The sequence below is a fragment of the Erithacus rubecula genome (genome assembly GCF_903797595.1).
Source record: "Erithacus rubecula genome assembly, chromosome: 13".
Taxonomy (NCBI): Eukaryota; Metazoa; Chordata; class Aves; order Passeriformes; family Muscicapidae; genus Erithacus; species Erithacus rubecula.
Window position 1 is genome coordinate 2,186,167 of NC_136665.1, and position 19,265 is coordinate 2,205,431.

At 44.3% G+C, this 19,265-nt stretch overlaps 2 protein-coding genes across 6 annotated transcripts in view; both read left to right on the forward strand.

Annotated features, from left to right (window-relative positions):
- Positions 1-19,265, forward strand: part of MKRN2OS (MKRN2 opposite strand) — a gene marked incomplete at its 5' end in the record, with an annotated part of 68,487 nt that overhangs the window by 16,719 nt on the left and 32,503 nt on the right. The window lies entirely within an intron of this gene.
- The window catches only part of RAF1 (Raf-1 proto-oncogene, serine/threonine kinase), a 37,124-nt gene continuing 20,059 nt past the window's right edge, over positions 2,201-19,265 (forward strand). For 4 of the 5 annotated variants that reach the window (XM_079316770.1, XM_079316772.1, XM_079316773.1 and 1 more), the window contains exons 1-2: positions 2,636-2,780; positions 12,026-12,081. The gene's annotated coding sequence lies outside the window, so the exon portion shown is untranslated. Of the gene's footprint in view, positions 2,267-2,635; positions 2,781-12,025; positions 12,082-19,265 lie in introns of those variants that run through there. The other variant, XM_079316771.1, reaches the window with a different exon arrangement.

The following is a 19,265-nucleotide window of genomic DNA, read 5'->3' on the forward strand; positions in this document are numbered from 1 at the left end:
ACAAAACTTATGCAGGAGTAAGAGGATAATTTGTAGCATAATCAAACCTTGCAGAAGGACAATGCTTTGACTGTGGCTGCATAAAATGGCAAAGTTTGTCTACAGCCATCCTTGGCTTCAGGAGGAAGGGAGGAAGATTTAATCCCCAAAATTCCATAGTAAAGTGTGTATATGCATTTCTTCTTTTTCCCAGCCAACATTCCACTCCTAATTCTTGCTGCTCATTCTTCTGAGGCTTAGAGGTGTTAAGGATACAATTAAGGTTACGTGGTGCCACTTCAAACATATTGATATTTCTGGAGAATCCCCAAGTGAGACTGGGAACACAGCAACACTGCACACAGCAAATGGAATCACCACAAATAAGGAAAAGGTCTCACTTTTCCATACTGGAAACTCTTCTCAAAGATGGGGATCATGGACTGTGAGGAAGTTGAGATGGCTTTGCCTGTGTGACAAACCCACTACAGAAAAGGGAATTAATCACTCCCCAGGCTGTCACAAAGCCCAGGGGTTTTCATTCTCCTGATCACTCCCCAGGCTGCTTTTTGTACAGGTAGGAAACCCTCCAGATGTGAAAATGTAAGATCTGGTTACATGCCTGGACAAATGAAAGGCTAATACCTGGACATTCACACTTTAAACATCTCCCCACAAACACAAACCAGATCAGCCTGGGGAAGAATGCTGATAATTTTCAGTATATTTTGGAAAGTCTGCTCAGGTTTTGTTTCCCTTCTACCTCAGTGCTGTAATGTTTCAGTTTCCCTGTTTGCTTTTCTGTTTCTTTCTTGCAATTATTGTCTTTCTTTCCGTGTGCTGCATTATTTAACTCTGAAATCTGGCTTGCTTTCCTCCAGATCTGTGTTTATTTGCTCCATGACTACACTCCTTCACTGTCCTAGTCTTCTCTTAAAAGAACTTTAAAACTGATGAAAAGTCTTTGTCAAAACCTCCTCTTCCTGAGCTGGTTTTCCCTCTTTCTTTTCATTGTGTTTATATTTTATATTACAGTATTTTAAGAGCCTTTTCCATATTTTGCTAAAATCTGTACTACTCTACCATATTACTTAGTCTAAAGCCATGTGAATATTTATTGCACACACTGCTTTGAGTGTATTTTTGTATTTTATTTTTTCCTGGGACAAGTTTTCAGTCAGATACTTGCATATGACTCCAGTTCAAGTGGATCTGTGCATCATGGGACTCCTTCAGTTGAAATGTGGCATTGAGAAATACTCTGTAAGAACTGGAAAAGAATTATTTGGATTTTAAATTTTGCCCTCAGTGGATACCACCTGTGTCTGGATTTGGTTTTTTGGTAGGTCTGAGCCCATGGCAGTGGGGAAGAGGAAAATTAGAGAGTAAGGTGTTTTTTCAACAGCTGGAATCTGTGTGGTTTGTCTTGCAAAAGGATGCTATACAAGCTTAAATATTTCTTTTTGCAATATCCTCTGAATTTAATACATTATTACACTGGAATCAGTGATAACTTTCAGGATAGATGGGAATCACAGTATTTTAGAGACATGGAAATTTCATTTTCAGCTTTCCAGACCCCCTGGTTGCCACCCCCCTTTCAATCCCCTATTACCTGGCAACCTCAGCTCTTCCTAGAGGACACCAGCACCTAAGGGATCTCTTGGTTTTTTGTTTATTTTTTTTCTTATTTGGTGCTTAGGAGAGGCAAACCCATTGGTTCTGCTTTTTCCTTGTCCTTGCTATGCCTCTCTGAGGTTAATGTAACTTTAGCTGAACTCGGGTTTTGGTTTCTATCAGAACTTTCTTCCGTAGAGAAATCCAAAATAAGGCTGAGAATTTTGCTGGAGGCTCTTTTTTCAGAGTAACGCTTATTTACTTAACAATTAATGTAACTTACACGACCGTGAATGCAAACGTGTAACGCTCTTTAAAAACAGTTCGAGGAGAATTGTTTTCCTTTGCAGTGGCCACACGAGAAGCTGTATTTCGGGCTGATAATGTGTTTATTACTTTGAAGTGCCGTTCTGTACGTTTTCTAAGCTAAAAAAAAAATGGAGGAGAGCCCTTTGGTATCCCGCTGTCCCATGTGAGTTCCTCAGGGATGGCCGCCTGACAGCTGCTCGCCGTCTCCTCCAGGAAAAGAGCTCGCACGCTACTTTTTCTTATTTATTTTTTTATTTCTCCCCAGATACCTTTCCCAGCAGCTCACACCCCACCCCTGAGCACGTACCGCCCCTTGGGAATCGCTGCCCGCTGCCTCAGAAGCGGCCGTGGCTCCGCACAGGTAGGAAGCGCTGCCCGCGCCCACGGAAGGCGCTGGGCTGCTACAGCCGGGGCTCTGCGGCCGGACCCAGCGCTGCCCACACATCGGCATCATTAATTAACGCGTTAATTGTCACACTGCCGAGGGGCTCAGCCGCGGCACGGCTGTGCGGGGCGGAGGAGCGGCCGGGGGTGCTGTGAGGCGGCAGCGCGGCGGTTCGCTGAGGGCAGCGGCTGTGCCGCCCGCCCGGCCCCGGGCAGCACTGGGCAGGATCCCCTCGGGATCCCCTCGGGATCCTCTCCCTCCTCCCTCAGCCGCTCCCAAATGGCGGTGGGGCCGATCCGTAGCTCGGCGCTCGGCGGGGAGGCGGGCGCGGCCGGGCCGGCGGGCGCAGGGCCGGCGCCGAGCGCCGAGCGGGCGATGGGCGGGGATAAATGTCTGCCTGGGCGCGGGGCCGCCATTTTCTCTGAGCGCGGAACGAGCGGCGCCGGGCGGGACCGGGGCGCGGGGGAGCCGCCGGGGGCCCGGGACACAGGTACGGGTGGCCGGGGCCGAGCGGGACAGACGTTCCCTGTATTTCCCTTCTTTGCGGCGCTCCGTTCCGCGCTGGCGCCGCTCCGGGCGCGCTGACCCGGCCGCCGCCTCGGCCGCTCGGCCCCGGCGGACGCTGGAGAAGGAGGAGGAGAACCGGGCGGCTTCGGGCCCGCGGAGCTTCGCGGCCGGATTGCCCGGTATGGGCCGGGGAGATCGGTGCCGAGACAGCCGGGGCGGGGGAAGGTGCTCAGGGGTCGCGGGGAGCGGGGCTGGGTCGCGGCCGCCGCCTGTCAGCGCCAGCGCGGAGCCGAGCGGGAGGGCCCGCAGCGCCCGCGGGAGCGGCCCGCGGCCCTGGAGCCGTGCCTGGGCAGGGAGAGTGTGTGCGGGCATCCCGCACAGCTGGAGCCGTGCCCTGGGCAGGGAGAGTGAGCAGCGGGTATCCCGCAGCCCTGGAGCCGTGCCCTGGGTAGGGAGAGCGAGCAGCGGGTATACCGCACAGCTGGAGCCGTGCCCTGGGCAGGGAGAGTGAGCAGCGGGCATCCCGCACAGCTGGAGCCGTGCCCTGGGCAGGGAGAGCGAGCAGCGGGCATCCCGCAGCCCTGGAGCCGTGCCCTGTGCGGAGAGAGAGAGCAGCGGGCATCCCGCAGCCCTGGAGCCGTGCCCTGTGCGGAGAGAGAGAGCAGCGGGCATCCCGCACAGCTGGAGCCGTGCCCTGGGCAGGAGGATGAGCAGTGGGCATACTGGAGCCGTGCCCTGTGCGGGGAGAGCGAGCAGCGGGTATCCCGCACAGCTGGAGCCGTGCCCTGTGCGGGGAGAGTGGGCAGCGAGCATCCCGCGGCCCTGGAGATGTGCTAGGAGCAGTGGGATGAGCATCCCACAGCCCTGAAACCGTGCAGTGAGCAGTGGGGTGAGCACCCCCATAGCTGGAGCTGTGTCCTGCCCACAGCCGGGGCTGTGCTGGCTTTGCGGGTCCCCGCTGTGATGCTGTGGCTTTGTCCCTCCTGTTACTGTGATCCGTAGTCTCCTGAACTGGGAGTAGAAAACGCCTTTAGGTGTATCAGCACAACTGAGTTCTTTCTGCTGGAGCATTCTTCAGTTTGAATGATTTGCTTATTTTTTGCAACTTAAAATCCACTGGACGTTTGCAAGCAGGAGTAAGATTGTTGGGTGTCCTGGTTCCCTGTCAGCTGCTCAGCCTTGCCGTGTAGCAGTGGTGCTCCTGCAGAGCCCAGGCTCCAGCCCTGTCCCGTTTCCTGCCTCTCTTTATCTCCAGCCTGACTGCACACACCAATAACCTGCCTGCCCCACTGCTGTCTGTTGTTCATCTCACCTGTGACAGGACAAATGACTTGTGCAGAATTGTTTTCCTTCTTAGCCTTGAAGTGACGTCCATAAATGCAGGGATTTCATGTGAGACTGCAGAGCCAGTTGCAGTGGGATTGCTGCAGCACAGTTTGTGTTCCAGCTGCAGGTTGTGGGTGTGCTGAACCACAAGGATGGTGTAAAACTCAGAATCTTTGCAAAACTGAAGCCAGCTTAAAATACCTGAAGATTTTTTTTATTTCAATGCCTCTGAAAACCTCAGCTCCAGCTATTGCCTGAAGGATCACTGCAGTGTGCCAAATGGAATATTGTTGGAATGGGTATGCTTATTCTTCAGAGGACGTGTGTGCAGTGTTGGTGCACAAGGAGAGATTGAGTTGATGAATGTGAGAGTTAATTCCAGGCAATTCACTTAAATCTCTTCTGGGGACACCCACTCAGAATGGTAGTGGCTTTAGTTTGGTTTGTCTTAATGAGAATTTTCTGCAGGCAAACCCTAAGGCTGCAATTAATCATGAAAGACTTAGGGATTTCTGTGTGTGCTCATGAAATGAATATGGTGACTGATTAATGTAGTAAGCAATTTAATCTTAGATTATTAAATCAGAAGTGAAGTAGCATTGTTGGGTTGGGGCAGTGATGATTTCAGAGACCTAGAATATATTTTTTCATATGGTTTGTTGCTCCTCTTAATGTCTTCAGGACTGGACAACTCATTGTGCAATGCTACTGATTAACCTGCTTTGAAAGAAAAGCTGGAAGTGGCAGAAAAAAAGGCCCATTTTTTTTCCAAGGAAGATCTTAACCTTATTTTTTTCAGTTTAATTCCTTTTCCATTTTTTATTCTTAACCAACCATGCATTCTGTTCAAATTACGTATGAAGTCACTGCTGTCTCAGGGCCTGAACTTACTACATCTTATTAAAATAACTCATTTTCTAAACCACAAACATGACCCACGGAAATCATTGGTCAGCACTTCTTGGTACGCTACATCAGCAGTAATTTCTTCTGGGACATCTACTCCCCTCCTCCCCCCAGATTATTTATGTGGCTCTTTGCGCTGTTGGAAAACCAGGAGTTGAGAAGAAAACCAAGTTTTCCTTGTTGGAAAACGTGAAATTCAGAGCTGTTGGTTTCCAGGCTCCTGTAGGAGAGGGGAACCAAAAGCTGCTAGGTTGGATTGTTTCATATAAAGGAGCCTTCAGTCAAGATTCAGTGCAGGAGTTGATGCTCTGGATAGAGGATGTTTAAATGGTTTTTATATTGCTGATTAAGTTCGTAAGAGCAGGTTGGTATTTGGATGTCTGCACCCAATCTGTCCTTTCCTGTGCTCCAGAATCCTTCACTTTGCCACACCTCCAGCACCCCCTGCTCTCCTTCAACACCCCCAGATGTTTTCCTCCTCCCCTTCCCCTGTTGGCAGGGTTCCTGTCCTGCCTCCCTGGGCTGCCAGCTGGGCAGCAGGGAGGGATTTCCCTGGATTTGGCTCCTCACTGGGATGTGCTCCTGCTGTGATGCCCTGGCTGATGGCTTTTCCTATTTCTATATCCTGTGGGAATGTCCTGTTCTTCGTGCCTCTGCCTAACTTTAAAGATGAGAAATACCCAAGAACTGCTGGAGGAGGGGCAAGACAGTTGGGTGCCACAGTCACCTACCACCAATTGCCCAGGGAATGAGGATAACGGGATTTGTGCAGCTGCATTTCCAAAACTTTCATGGCAGTCCAGGAAAAAAATGAATGTTTGGCCACTCTGTGCAAATGGATGATTGTGTTGTATGAAATAAGTTCCTGGGCCGTCTTCTAAATTAGAAGCACAGAAATTGAAAGACTGTGTAATGAAAAATAGTATTTAGTGTTCTATTTATGATAAAACCATCAAATTGCATAAGTTAAAGTGATCTTTATTTGGGGAAGCAATGAAAGTCATCAAAACAAGGTGAAAAGTTGTGATTTGCCAAATTTCAAACACTGATTGAAGCATGATTTCAGTAAGTTTCACTTAAGTATAATTTGCAAACAGACACGTTTACATCTACTTTGTACCGATTTTGATTGATTTTGTGTAATTGCTTATGCAAAACCATTTGGCATTTTCTGGTGGGCAATATAGCCATTGTGTATTGAATAAGGTTCTGGAAACATTGGGTCAGCTCTACAAATTAACTGAAAGAGGAGTTGATGTAACAGTAGAGACTTGGCTAAAAATCCTAACTTTATGACAAATTAACGAGGTATTTTAGCAATGAGCATGAACCATGCTCATGGCTTTTGAGACAGCATGAAGAAGATACAATTTATTCTGTATGGGTAACCCATGTTTTGGGATGTTCTTAGTTTTTCTGAAAAGAAAGTCTCTTTTGGCCCAAGTTCTGTGAATAATTCTCCGAGCTCTGCTGGCGCTCGCTGCGTGCGCTGTTTTTTTGTAAACAACGCTTTTGCTTTGAAAAGCAGCTGGCACACGTTTATTCCTTTAGTGACTTGAATTTGTGTTTGTACTATAAATGTCATCTGTTTTACACAAAGTTGGTTTTATTGCAGCAGTGTGTACTGACCTTTTACAGTTTAATAGAATATGGTCATCTTGTGTACTGAAATGCACAGCAGATGAGGATAAACAAAGCGCTGGTCGGGAGTCATTTGTAAATGAGAAGCATTTTCAGAGCTAGGAATTAGAACTGATAATTAATAAATAGCATGTTTACATAAGTATCCTTATATGTAGTCCATGTGACTGAATTGTGTGTTTTGCTTCTGGAGGGTGGGAGACTTTTAACAGCAGATCTGTGGAATTGCGTGGCACAGCAGGGTGGCCAGCGCAGGGTTTGTTTGCAGGTGCAGGTGTGGCAGCTCTGTGCTGCTCCAAACTCATCCTGGATGCAGCAGCGACAGAGCAACAGCACAATTCAATCCGAGCTGTTCCACTTCAGCCTAAAGAGCTGGAGAATCGCCTTGCAAATCATCTGTGCCTGTGCTGTGTGTGCTGGGCTCTGCCGGTGGGACCCCGGGCTCTGCAGGGCTCCATGGCTGGGTGCTGCAGTTTCCCTGCTGCTCCCTCTCAGGCTGCCCCGCTGTGTGCTTTGCCCCCGGGAGCAGCTGACAAAGGGCGTTCGTGCTGGGGCATTCCGATGCGCACACGTAGGGTCCCGCAGCCCTTGAGCCACTGGTGTATTTTTAGTTCACAGGCACAGGGAGGTTGCTTCCCTGACTCGCAGCTGGGTGTGGCGTGGGGTTAACCAGATTAATTAAAGCTGGCTCAGAGGTTCAGCCTTTCAGAAATGGCTTGCAGCCCCCATTGTAGTCTTCTGTTACATAAATTTTTTTCGCCGTAGAACAAGCTGGAGTTCTGAAAGGGGGGATTTCTGGAACACTGAGCTGGGAGATTACCAGGAGGGAGATGCAGGATAGTGCAGAACTAGAAGAAAGATGTCCATAATGCTTTTGTAGGGGAAAACATTTAAGGTATAAATTGAAATATTTTAACAAACGACCAATTTCCCTTTTTCTTCATCTGTAATGTCTTTTAGTTTGCCTCCAGTGTATGTCCCTGTCAGCTCTACCAGTAATTTGTGCTGGCTTTTGCATATTCCTCTTTCTTGTTCTCAGCCAATTAAGAGTGTTTGCTCAAAGTCTGGTCATACTTTCAGTATTTTATAGTGTTTTTTCAGTCTGTTGGCACACCACAAAAGGCACCACTCTTTCACTCACTTGCTACCTGTGGCAGAGATAACTAAATTATCATTATTTTTTTTTTTTTATTCAGATTTATCAAGATTTTCTTAGTGTATAAGAAATGTTTTTTGTGTGTAAGAATTTTGTGTAGAATGTGTATAAGAACGTTTTTTGGTGAAACTGAAGGATGGTGGTGAGGCAGGTGAAGATGTGTGTGCTCCCTTTTGTTTGCATGGAATTGTTGCAGAAATGTAAGAACACTGAGAAAATCCTTCAGAGCAGTTGCAGAGGGGACCATTGGACTGGAAGTGTTACTGAGAAGAAAAAATACTGGTTAATCACACTTCAATTTTTTTTAAATTCCTAATTTATTGCTACCCAAAAAATGCTATTTATATTGTTTCCAAATCATTACCATAGAAAGTACACTATTAAAAGTCTCTTGTAAAAGAGAAAGTAAAGTGGATTTTAATTCCACTTAATGTGGAGGTAAGAGTGCCTGTAATTACCACTGCAGCTTTCACTTGGAAAAGTGTATTTTGATACATGGGAACTTGAGGTTGTTTAAACTTTACTTTAGAAACTTTGTTCTAAAGTTTCTTTGAAAGTTGCCCATATTTATGGCACAGGATGTATCTCCACCTTCACAGTCAAGATCTTTTTTTTTCAATTCCTGAAGTTCAGAATTTATCTAGTAATTGTTAATTCCAAAACTGTTGTTGAGTTAGTATTTTCCTTATTTTGATGATTTCTGATAGAGTTTGATTACTTCAGATTAATGTATTGCATACCCCCATTAAAATATTTTTTCAGTTCTTATGTATTTCTGTTGTAATTTGATGTGTTAGGGGTTTTTTGGTGAAACTTGAATTATAAAATTCATGCATTAAAAGTGTGTCTGGACTCTCTTTACTCTTGAACTTGCATGAATCTGATGCTTAATTTTTAATATAAACACACAGTACTGGGGCCACTGTGTGCAAATAATGAACACCTCTGATTATTCCATGACTTGCAGATTTAAGGAGAGGCAAATATGTTGATGATCAGTCAGTTTTTCTTAGATGGAGGCAGAAAAGAGTGAGAGCACCTGTGCCAGCTCAGTGAGTGCCTGCTTTTCCCAAGCTTTCATTCCCTCCAATAGCTTTGGGAAGCTGTATCCAATCAATCCCCATCTGGAGGGTGAGCAGGCAGGAACCTGTTTGTGGTGTTGAGATGGGAGGGTGCAGCTTTCCTTGGTGCCTAATTAGAAAGCTAAGCACTTTTGGTCACCTGCAAGCCAAGCTGCTGGCTATGGAGCAGAGTCTCTTCTGGTAAAACAACATTTCTGCCTTTGTTTGATCACTTTGAATGCTCAGGTTGGGATGGTTGTTATCTTTGTGTGGAAACATGGAAAAACTCTTTTTGAGTTCAGTGCTTAGTAGTGGGGAGGGGTTATTCCAGACCGGTTGGCCTGCAGAAATGGGATAAAAGGAATTCTTTAGAGGATGGGTTGCGTGGTTGGCAGAGAATGGAGTAAATGGAGGAGCTTCCAGTGTGCTGCAGCCAAAAGGAGCAACAGGGTGTGCAAGCCTCTAATTTCATGCTGACATTTGACAAGAAACACGCTGAATTCTGAGTGACATCATCCCTCTGTGCTGTGCACTTTGGGGCAGGTAGAAAGCTTACCCAGGCACTAACAGTGCTGCAGCAGAGGCTTGGGGGTCACAGTGATGCAGGGCATTGATTTCAGCTCAGAAATCTGCAGAGCTTACTCTTGAGTTTCTGCAGCCTTTTCAGCTGCCTGTGTACTGGCTGGCAGGGCTGAGGTTATAAAAGGAGAGCCAGCTGATGTTGCAATGTAAGCACTGCCCCTGCAGTGGAAAGACTGTCCTTTGGCATGTTCCCTGCTGCTATTTTTACCTATTCCAGTAAGATCCGCCCTTGTGATGTTGAATTACAGGACAGTACCTGGAATGATTTTCTGTCACAAAGTGCTGTATGCACTGGAGAAAACTTGCAGTAAAATTGGGTAGATTGACACTAAAACTGTCTTACACTGAAAAAGATTTTTTTTTTTCTTTTGTCAGCATAAATAATACTGTAGTTGTGACTACAAGAGATTCTTTCACTTGCGTTTGCATATTTTATGTCTGGCAGAGTTTTTATTTTTTAAAATTTTGGGTAGATTCGTGTGTTGATTATTTTGTCTTTTTCAGTTTCTCATGTGAAGACTTTAAATAGACAATGTGAATTTTAAAGATGATTAACAGTGTGCTCCAGGAATAAGTGGAATATGAAGTTTTGTCCTAATTTCTGAAAGGCCAGGCTGATGTTGAATAAATTTTACTTTGTGTTCCTACACACTATAGGAATTTTTTTCTGGGAGTGAATTATCTGCCAAAGCACTGCCAAAATGCTGTATCTACCCAAGTATTTGTAGTGGAAACTGGAGCAAACAGCAGGAATGCCCTGACAGTGAGACAGAGGGGTTCAGTGGCACAGGTACCACAGAGATGTGTGGCTGCTGAAATGTGTGACATTTGTGATTGCTTATCTCAAATACAAGGTGTATTTTCTAAAACCATCAGCATCTATAGTTCAGAAGTGATTGACAGCACTGAAACCCAAACCTCAAGCTGTTGTCCTGGATTTTTCTATGTTTAGGAGTAGATTTGGAGCAGAAGCTTTCCAGAGCAATGGTTTGACAGTGGAGTGTGATGAGTGATGAACTTGTGTGGATTCAGCATTCCCTTCCCAGGCCCCTGCTGGCCTTGCTCCTTCTCCTACTCCTCAGAGCATCTCAGCTGGAAATCCTGCAAGCAGGAGACTTCTCCAGGACACAGGGATTTTCTTCTGACTTGCCTCTGCCATTGTCCTAGGTGAACAGTTCTAGTCAGGTTTAATTGAATCTCACATCTGCAGTAACAGCTGGGCTTTTTGGCAACTCTTTTATTTTTTAAACCTTCATTGTTGCCAGTTCTGTTAGCAGATGTTCTTACTTATTTTTTTTTTTGTCTTTTATCTCTAGCTGTCAAGCAAAATAAGACATCTTCCCTGCCTTACAGCTATTGCTTTGGTGGCAGATAGAAATACTGCACCTGCTGCTTCAGCCCATCACACTTGTTTTATGCTGTGCTATCTCTTTTTGGTTTATGCATGAGATTTTTTTTTCTACTTGCTGATTTTACTGCAAAAATGCTTTGGGTTTTCATTCTGTAAATGAAATTTCTGCATCAGTTTTCTCTCGTCTTTTTCATGTAACATTATCCATCTCAGTGACTCACTGTCTCTTGTATTTGCTTGTAACTAAAGATCTCACCTTTTCTTCTGGTGTGAGAAACCAGAATTCCTTCCTTCTCCCCAGTCTCCCTGCATATCTTTTTCCATGATGGAAGGTATATTTACAGTATTTTATATGCCACATTCCTTTGTGTTTGTTGGAGACAGGTGTGCTAGGTCTATGCAGGTAAAGTCACAGTTCAGACTGTCAGTAGATTTTACTTTTAAAATGATTGAAAATGGCTCAAGGTGAAGGTCCTAAGGCATTCATCTGGTTTCCTGTTGTTCTTTGAGAGTTTGCTGTCTTGGTAAAATCATTGCAGCTTCTTTTTGTTTATTAATTTTAATTTTCCCCCTATCTCTTCTGTTCAGGAGAGAGGATACTCCTAACCAAAAGTGAGCTGGCAGTATAAGATCTCTTCTTAATTTTATCCTTGCATTTCTTATAAAGACATGAGAAAGCTGAGACTTCTTGGTCTGGAGGAGAGAAAGCTTTGTGTGGGGGATGATCCCATCAAGATTTCTTCAGCTTCCCTATGAATTCTTTTACAGTTGGTGCTTTTATGCAAGATACAGAGAGCCTTGGGAGGCTTGGCTGCTTGTTACTGTTTGTTTGTTTTGTCTCCAAGATTTGTCAACATTTGTGAGTCAGCAAGGTGCTTGTCTGAGTGAGCAACTGACGTGTGATGAAAGAATGAACTCCTATTTCATTTTTACTTCAGTGGGTTTTTAGCTCAAAGATTTTTCTGTTGTTGTGGAATAAGAATGAGATAGTGTTGAGCTGGGTCACATTTGGGTGTTCTGCACTCAGTGTCTCCTTACACTGAAATGCTGCATGAAGTAATGAAAGGCTGGAAACTGAAAACTCTGGATGTAGAAGGATGATAAGTTTATCATTAATGTAATTTTAAAATTTATTTGCTGTGTAGTGCATGTATATGTTTGTCTATTAAAATGTAAATATCTTCTGCTTTTTTTGTCTTCCACAGATGATGTGTTTCATCCTTTTGTCATAGGACTTCATTTGCTGAAAGGAAAACGAAAGGTATAATAGTTTTTCTCTTGTTATCTTTCCTGTCCTCCTTCTCCTGCCCCATTCTTTCTTTGGAGATGCCTGGACCTTTCCTTCAGAAAGGGAAACACAGCTCAGGCCAGCTCTGTGCTTATATTCTTGTACTGCTCTAAAATTCACTTTCTGTTTTTTGAAAAATGCCCCAAAATCCATATGGAACTACAGTTGTTACAGGATTTGCTTTATCAGAAGTGTGTATTTAACTTAAGCTCTTACTTGAGTCAGTCTCCTTGGGTATTTACTTTGCAGGGGAAAAGCCCTTCCTCAGTTTAGAACTTCAGCTCTTGGTATTTGCCTGTCTTCTCCAAACAGCATTTGCCTTTCCACACAACTACAGGTCTGTTGGGAATAACCCAGACCTAATGTAAATTGTGTCTGTGACATTATCTTCAGACTCTATCTCTGGTACAAAAAGGCTGGTAGGGCACTTTGTTAAATAAATAAAAACCCACCCAAACCAGAACTGTAATTTAATGGGTGTATTTAATAAGATAATATTAAAATGAAATATAACTTCTTTTGTAAGCTCTTGGGACAGTAAATGTTTGACATAATCTTGAGTATTTTTTGTTGTATACAGTCTTAAATTTTTAAGCACATTGCGTTTTTATTTGCAGCTTTATTCAGGTTTCTTGGTGAATACAGGTGCATACAAACCAAGAAAATAAAGCAGTTACAGCAGTCCAGGCATTATATTGTGGAAGGATATTTCAGCTATTCCAGGTGCATTTTGTTGTAAAACAGGAGGAGAATCCTTGGTGTTATCTACTCCAGAGGATCTCTGGAGGCCATTTGGAGCGAGGGCCTGCCCTCTGCCCGTCTGGACCATGTTTCCAAGCTCTTGGGATGACATTATTGATGTCCACGTGGCACTGCAGGCTGGCTCAGAGCCCACGTTTCATGGCAGCAGTTTATTGGCTGCAGGCTGCCCTGGCTGAAGGCAGGGAGCAGCTGGCCCTGGGCCAGGCTGGGGCAGTGCATCCCTAGGGATGTACAGATAGTCCAGCATTGCCTGGTGCTTTGCAGTGCTGCTGAACAGCACCATGCAGGCTCTCTGAGCACTATCCCAGCAGCTTCTTTCATAATCCTCTCATCCTGTTCCCTCTCAAAGCTCTAAATCTGGGGTGCCCAGTGCTGCTCTCCCCAGTGTTGCTGCATTTCCTACACGCTGCCGAGGGAGGACAGAGCCAGGCATTCTTTGTGCTGAGGTTCTCAGTCACTTTTTTGTTTATTCCTTGAGAACTCGTGTGGGAAGGGCATTTGGTGGATTGCTGACATTTGAGTAACTTTTTTTCATCCTTGCTGTAAAGTGGATGAGTTCCAGGCAACTGCAAACACAGTTTGGGGCTTTCAGATTGGGAACAATTGGGGCATGAGCCAGTGCAGAATGCAAATAAGCACATGGCTGGGAAGGTATGTGCATTTGGTTGAGAGATTTGGGGCAAAAAAGGCTTGTCCAGAGTGTTCTGACCATATCAAGAAAAACAAAACACTTGTGGTCCCACTTCTGTCTGCAGTGCAAGGTCCACATTAGGGAGATCTCCCTGTAAATCTCTCTTTGGAGGATTCTCCTGAGAAGAATTTAACATTGTGGCACAGAAACAAGAAGTCTGAGTGACAGGAGTGCCATATAATGTGATTCTGATATAATCAGCTATAAAAATCAGTGTTGAGTGCTTTTTGTTTCCAGAAATGAGTTTGAGTTTCCCGAATTAAAAAAGGAGCATGTCTTTAACATAGCTTCAGCTTTAATAGTCTTTATAATGTTAAAAGCACATTAGATAAAAAAAATATGAAATACTATGCTAAAGAAAAGTGGAAGTTCTATTCCATGGCAGAGTTTTGATGCTTTGTAAGCAAAACAGAATGTATGAGCACTTTCCTTGCTTGCTTTTCCCTTTCCTACTATTTCAATATCAATTCCATAAACTTGTTTGTGAATCCATATAAACTCTGCAGCTGTATGTAAATCCAGTTTAAAAGCACTCTGACTGATTAGAAGCACCTGCTGTGTTTTTCTTTTTACCTGGGATTGGTCTTTTTTGCTTTGGGAAAGGCAAAGCTTTGGATTCTGTGCCCCTCTTTTAGATTCAGTGCTCCTGTTTCTCTAATGTAGGAATTGTGGTTTTGTAGGGAAACTCAGAGATCCACCTTTGAATTTCATGGAAATACCATGTGGAAATGGGTGTCTGACATGGGAATGATCTGTGTGGAAAGGACAAACCAAACAGATCTTCCTGGGAATTGGCTGGGAAAAGTAGCCTGGAGCTGCTACAACCAACAGAGAGCAGGCTCAGGGTGGCCAAAGGTGCAGATTGTTTTGGTGACAAACTCCTGCTCAGCAGAGCCCAAAGTACAGCCTGCTGCAGCCAGGGAGTCTGACTTGGTTTGTGCTTACTAGCCAGAGTTTTAATCTGACAGCTGCTTTTAAGTATAAAAGGATACTAATCTTGCAAATGAGTAAGTCTGCAAGCAGGTTGAGAGTTGTATTGCTTATGTCCTTAATGTAGGGCACACTTGTTGGAAAACCAATGTTGTTTTTTTCCTGAAGGGTGAAGTAGTGACTAAAAGCAGAACATTTCTGATAAATAAAGAAAAAGAGCAGAAAAGATTCTTCCAAGATCAGAACAACAGAGGCAGAAATTGTATGCGCTTCAGTTGTTTTTTGTTCTGTTTGTTTTTTTTTCCTGACCACTGACATTTCCTTCTGTTAATTTTTAATTTTTGTCAGTTGTCTTAGGGAGGAGTTTGTGTTTTGACATTGATCTCTTAAAATGAAGGACACATGAAGGAACAGAACCAACCTTGTGGATGTAAGAGGGATCTGCCTGGGCTGATATCAGCTGATGCCCTGCATTCATATTTCCATAGATCATGGCTTTATTTATTAGTGGAGGAATGAGTCCATATTTATCCTCTACTGCTCTGAAAAGCTACTTTTAAAAAATACTGCTATAGATCACAAAAGAGATTGGTCTGGTTAGAATTTTTTGTTTTCTCCCAGGTAGTTGGTCACCCAAACGATATTAGATGAATTAATTACTATATGGGAGAACAAAAGGCCACAGTTAAATGGATGATTGGGTTTTTTTGTGTCAGAGATGAAAACTTAATTTCTAAGCAGCTTTTCAAGCTTATATTTAGTGACAGAAGTGTTCAGTTTGAAATGGGTTCTGGAGTTTGTTCTGTGCTCTTCTTTGTAGGTGTATTCCATGAATTTGTGTGGATAAAAATGGCAGCATGTGTGTGTGTTGGCAGGGGGAACTGCTTTGAGGTGTTTTTAAAAGCTTTGGGTGTTTGTTCCAGAAAAAAAGAAAGGACAAAGTACCTGAACTCTGGAGTGAGAGTTCAGCTTTGTAACATGTGAGCTTCCAGCCTGATACAGTACCAGTTTTGGCATTTCTTAGGGAGGGAGACTGAAATTTTGAACAGTTCAGACCAGCAGTTTGTCCTGCTCATGGAAGAATTCAGAGTAACTTCCAATACTTTTTGAACTGGAATGAATGACATGAATGTATTGATTGTATATGAGTGACTGATCTCCAGGAATTTGTTCCTGTCAGATGTGCACATTCCAGAGCTGTTCCATGCTTTGGTTTAATACTTGATTCAGTGATTCATTACAGAATCTGTAATGTGTGCAAAAAGCACTAATGAAAAGTGCAGTCTTGGTCACAGGGGGGGACTTGCAGCAGTAAATGACATTATTTTTCTGGTTAGGCTGAACATTTGGTATGAAACCAATCAGTATCAGTTTCCCAGCAGTCCTGGATGTGCAAGGGGACTCATGTACTTTAATATCTTAAATTATTCTTTGAATGCAGCTGTTGCAGTTTGTCGTTTGGAGAAAGGCTGTTTGAAGTAATTTTCATGAAAGTGATGAGCAGCAGGAAGAAAAGATTTAAAGAAAATTTTCAGAAATATACATGAAAACATCCAGCTGGCAGTGGATTATTTGAGCATGGCATAAACATAAATCCAGTATCTGGTAATGATTATGTTTCAGAAATATGCTTGTAATTAATTTAAAGAGAGAAAAGCTAGTTTTTCTGGAAGATACAAACCTAAGAAGAATATAGTTATGAAGGCATTATTGTAAAATCTTTCCTCTTTTATTTTAATTATATTTCTCTGTAGAACAGAGTTTCAGACATCTTTTCACTGGAGTGAATTGGATGTTGGGGGAGCTGGAGGAAATAAGTGTAGTGAGTAAAAATGCCTTTAATCGGTTACTGCTTGGAGCAAGATAGCCACAGGGAATAAAATCTCTGCCAGGGCCCAGGTTAAGGGCTTTGCAGGGCGGGTGTGAGTGACCTGTTCAGGTGCACTCAGACCTGTGTGCAGGGATGTTTCCCTGCTCCGTGTGCTGCCGAGCCGATCCGGGGCTCTGGATGGGCCAGGGGTGCTGTGTGCATGGGCAGTGCCAGCTGGTGCCATTCACGGTGCTTATGCCAGCTCTGAGCTGCTCTGTGCCACTTCATTCTCTTCTCTCACACCTCTGCATGCAGTGAGCTGCTGGAGTTCTCTATTTGATGGGTTTGTGTTTGATGTAATTATATCAATTTGAAGCCAGCTATCCTTGCACTGGAGGGCAGGAGAAAGGTGCAAGTCATTCAGAAATCACCTCCTAAGCAGCAGCTTTTCTGTCTGTTCTTCCATGATAATAATCTGGAATGAGGCTTGAGAAGTGAACCTGGCTGCCCATGCTCTGCCAGAATTTGAGTGTTCTCAGGCAGAAGAGGTGTTTGGAACCTCTGGCAGCCTCAGAGGGTGTGTGTGAATGGCTGCAGGAGTCAGCAGCAGGGCAGTTTGGGTTCCTTCAGCAAGCTCCACCTTTCCAGCTGCAAGCCCTGGTACAGTGGATGCCAGAGCAGGTTTAGCAACTTTCCAGCAGGGATTCCCTGTCTCTCCCCAGGAGACTGAAGATCTGTTAAACTTCCCTTTCTTCTCCCCTGCCCCTCCACCCTCGGGCCACTTGGCAGGTTTTTGTCAGCTCCGGGCCAGGTCTGACCTCTGCTCTCCTCTTTTCCCTTCAGTGCTGGCTCCTCCTTGCGTGCCCTCAGGTTAGGGGGGAGGGAGAGCTGAGGATGGTGTGTGTGTGATCCATTCTCTAGAAAAGAACTCTCAACATCTGTGGGCAAACCCGGACTGCCTGGGACTCAGTCCTCAGCCAAGAGATGGCAGAACCCCACTGATGGCAAGAGAGAGCAGGGCCTTGCTGGAGGGGAGAGCTGGGCCACACATGCCAGTTTCTGAGACTGTCCAGCACTTACTGAGGCAAAGATCCTGGGAGAGAAGGATGCAAATGCCTAATTCAAGCTAGAACTGGCATTTGGATCTACAGAAGGCTGATAAGTTGCTGTCTGTGTTTTTCTGTGTGTGCAACAACCTTAGCATACAATGCTGTGATCTTCCCTGGTGGGCTGTGCTTCAGTGTGCAGTGTTGGGGAGAGAGCATGCCCTGAGAGCAGGGAAGTCACTTTCTGGGTATGAAGCTTATCTTTGTCAAAATGCAAGTTTGAATTCTTTGTCATTTCCTGCTTTCTCTGGATTTTTTCAGGAAATGTTGGCAGCATATAAAAATATGAAATACAAATACTGTAATGTTGATATAAGTTGTCAGCTTATATCAGTAGGAACAAGGAGGTTTTTGATGGCTGTCCTGCTATTCCTTAGCTCAGCAGAAAAATCAAGTTGAGCCTCCTTTTTTTGTTTAGTCTCATCTGTTACCTGGAAGGGTTGAGACAAAGGAGTTTCCCATAGGGGATAAGTTAAGAGAAGCTCTCTGGGTTTCATCTTTCCCCTCCTATCTAACAGTTTATCTCAGTTTTTATTGCTGCCATCTCAGTGGTTACTCTTTTAGCTGCCATGTACATTATATGGGTGTTGTAAATGAACATGTTTTTCACCTTTCTGGTGCCTAGGAATTGTGAGATGTTGCAGGTGCTTATGTGTGGTGAACTTGGTTGTATTCCTCAATTTTATCTCTCATTTGTCAAAATGTCTCAGTGTCTTCCTTATTCCCTTTTTACATCAAATATAAAACTCTTGTCATTTAGGTGCCATAGATATAAAAATTTAAAAAATCAAGTATCTCAATCCTGTTAGATGATTAAATTACTCCATTTAAATATTTTGAACCTTTGGACAGTTTTACCTGCAGAGCTAATTGGTTAAGGAAGGACAGGGATTGGCAGGAGGGAAGGTGAGGATCTGTTGTGACTGTACCTTGTCAGTGAAGGAGATATTCAGGAACTGGCTGAAGTTCCCTTTGAGGCTGAGGGTTGAGCTGCTCTGGGCTTTGCACATGGTGGTAATGACTTCACCTAAACCAAACCTTTCTCTGGAACTTTCTTGTTAATATTTTCTTTCTGGCTGCTGGTCAGACCTGGGTTTAGGTCTGGACCAAAGTTACTTTCAGAGCTGTGCTTTGAAGGAAAACACTCTGAAATTCAGCTTATCCTTCTGGGCACCCCAGAATGGACACAACATTAGTGGAGATCTTTTTTTTTATCCAAGAATTCCATTGTTTTAACTTTCCAAGTGAAACAAACACTGTTGGCTTTTCTCTGATATAAACATGAGGAAATGTATTGGAGGGTTCAAATAATTTGCAACACTGGGGGTGCAGGACCACACATGAAATGAGACTTGAACAGCTGCTGACAGGTGTTCAGTCATGGAGTGTTGGGTGTTCTGAATAAGTTATTTGATTTCAGTACAGACTTTGGTTTTGCCTAATTTTGAAGAAGATGTTTGAGTATAATTTAGAGTTCAAGCTGCATTATAGTTTGGCTAGCTAGGGAAAAATCCAGTGATACCTTTGTTTGTCCCTGCACATGCAGACACCTGTGCTGGTTTGTAAGTGTGCAGGACAGGGGGTTGTTGGTGTCTTGTGCTGGAAGTTGTCTGTAAAATCATAAAATGATTTGTGTTGAAAGGACCTCAGAGCCCACCCAGTGCCACCCCTGCCATGGCAGGGACACCTCCCACTGTCCCAGGCTGCTCCAGCCCCAGTGTCCACCCCGGCCTGGGGCACTGCCCAGGGAACAATTCCATCCCAGTATCTCATCTAAACTTACTCTGTCAGTTTGAAGCCATTCCTTGTGTCCTGTTAATTGTAAATAATCCCTCTCCATCTTTCTTGTTGGCCCCCT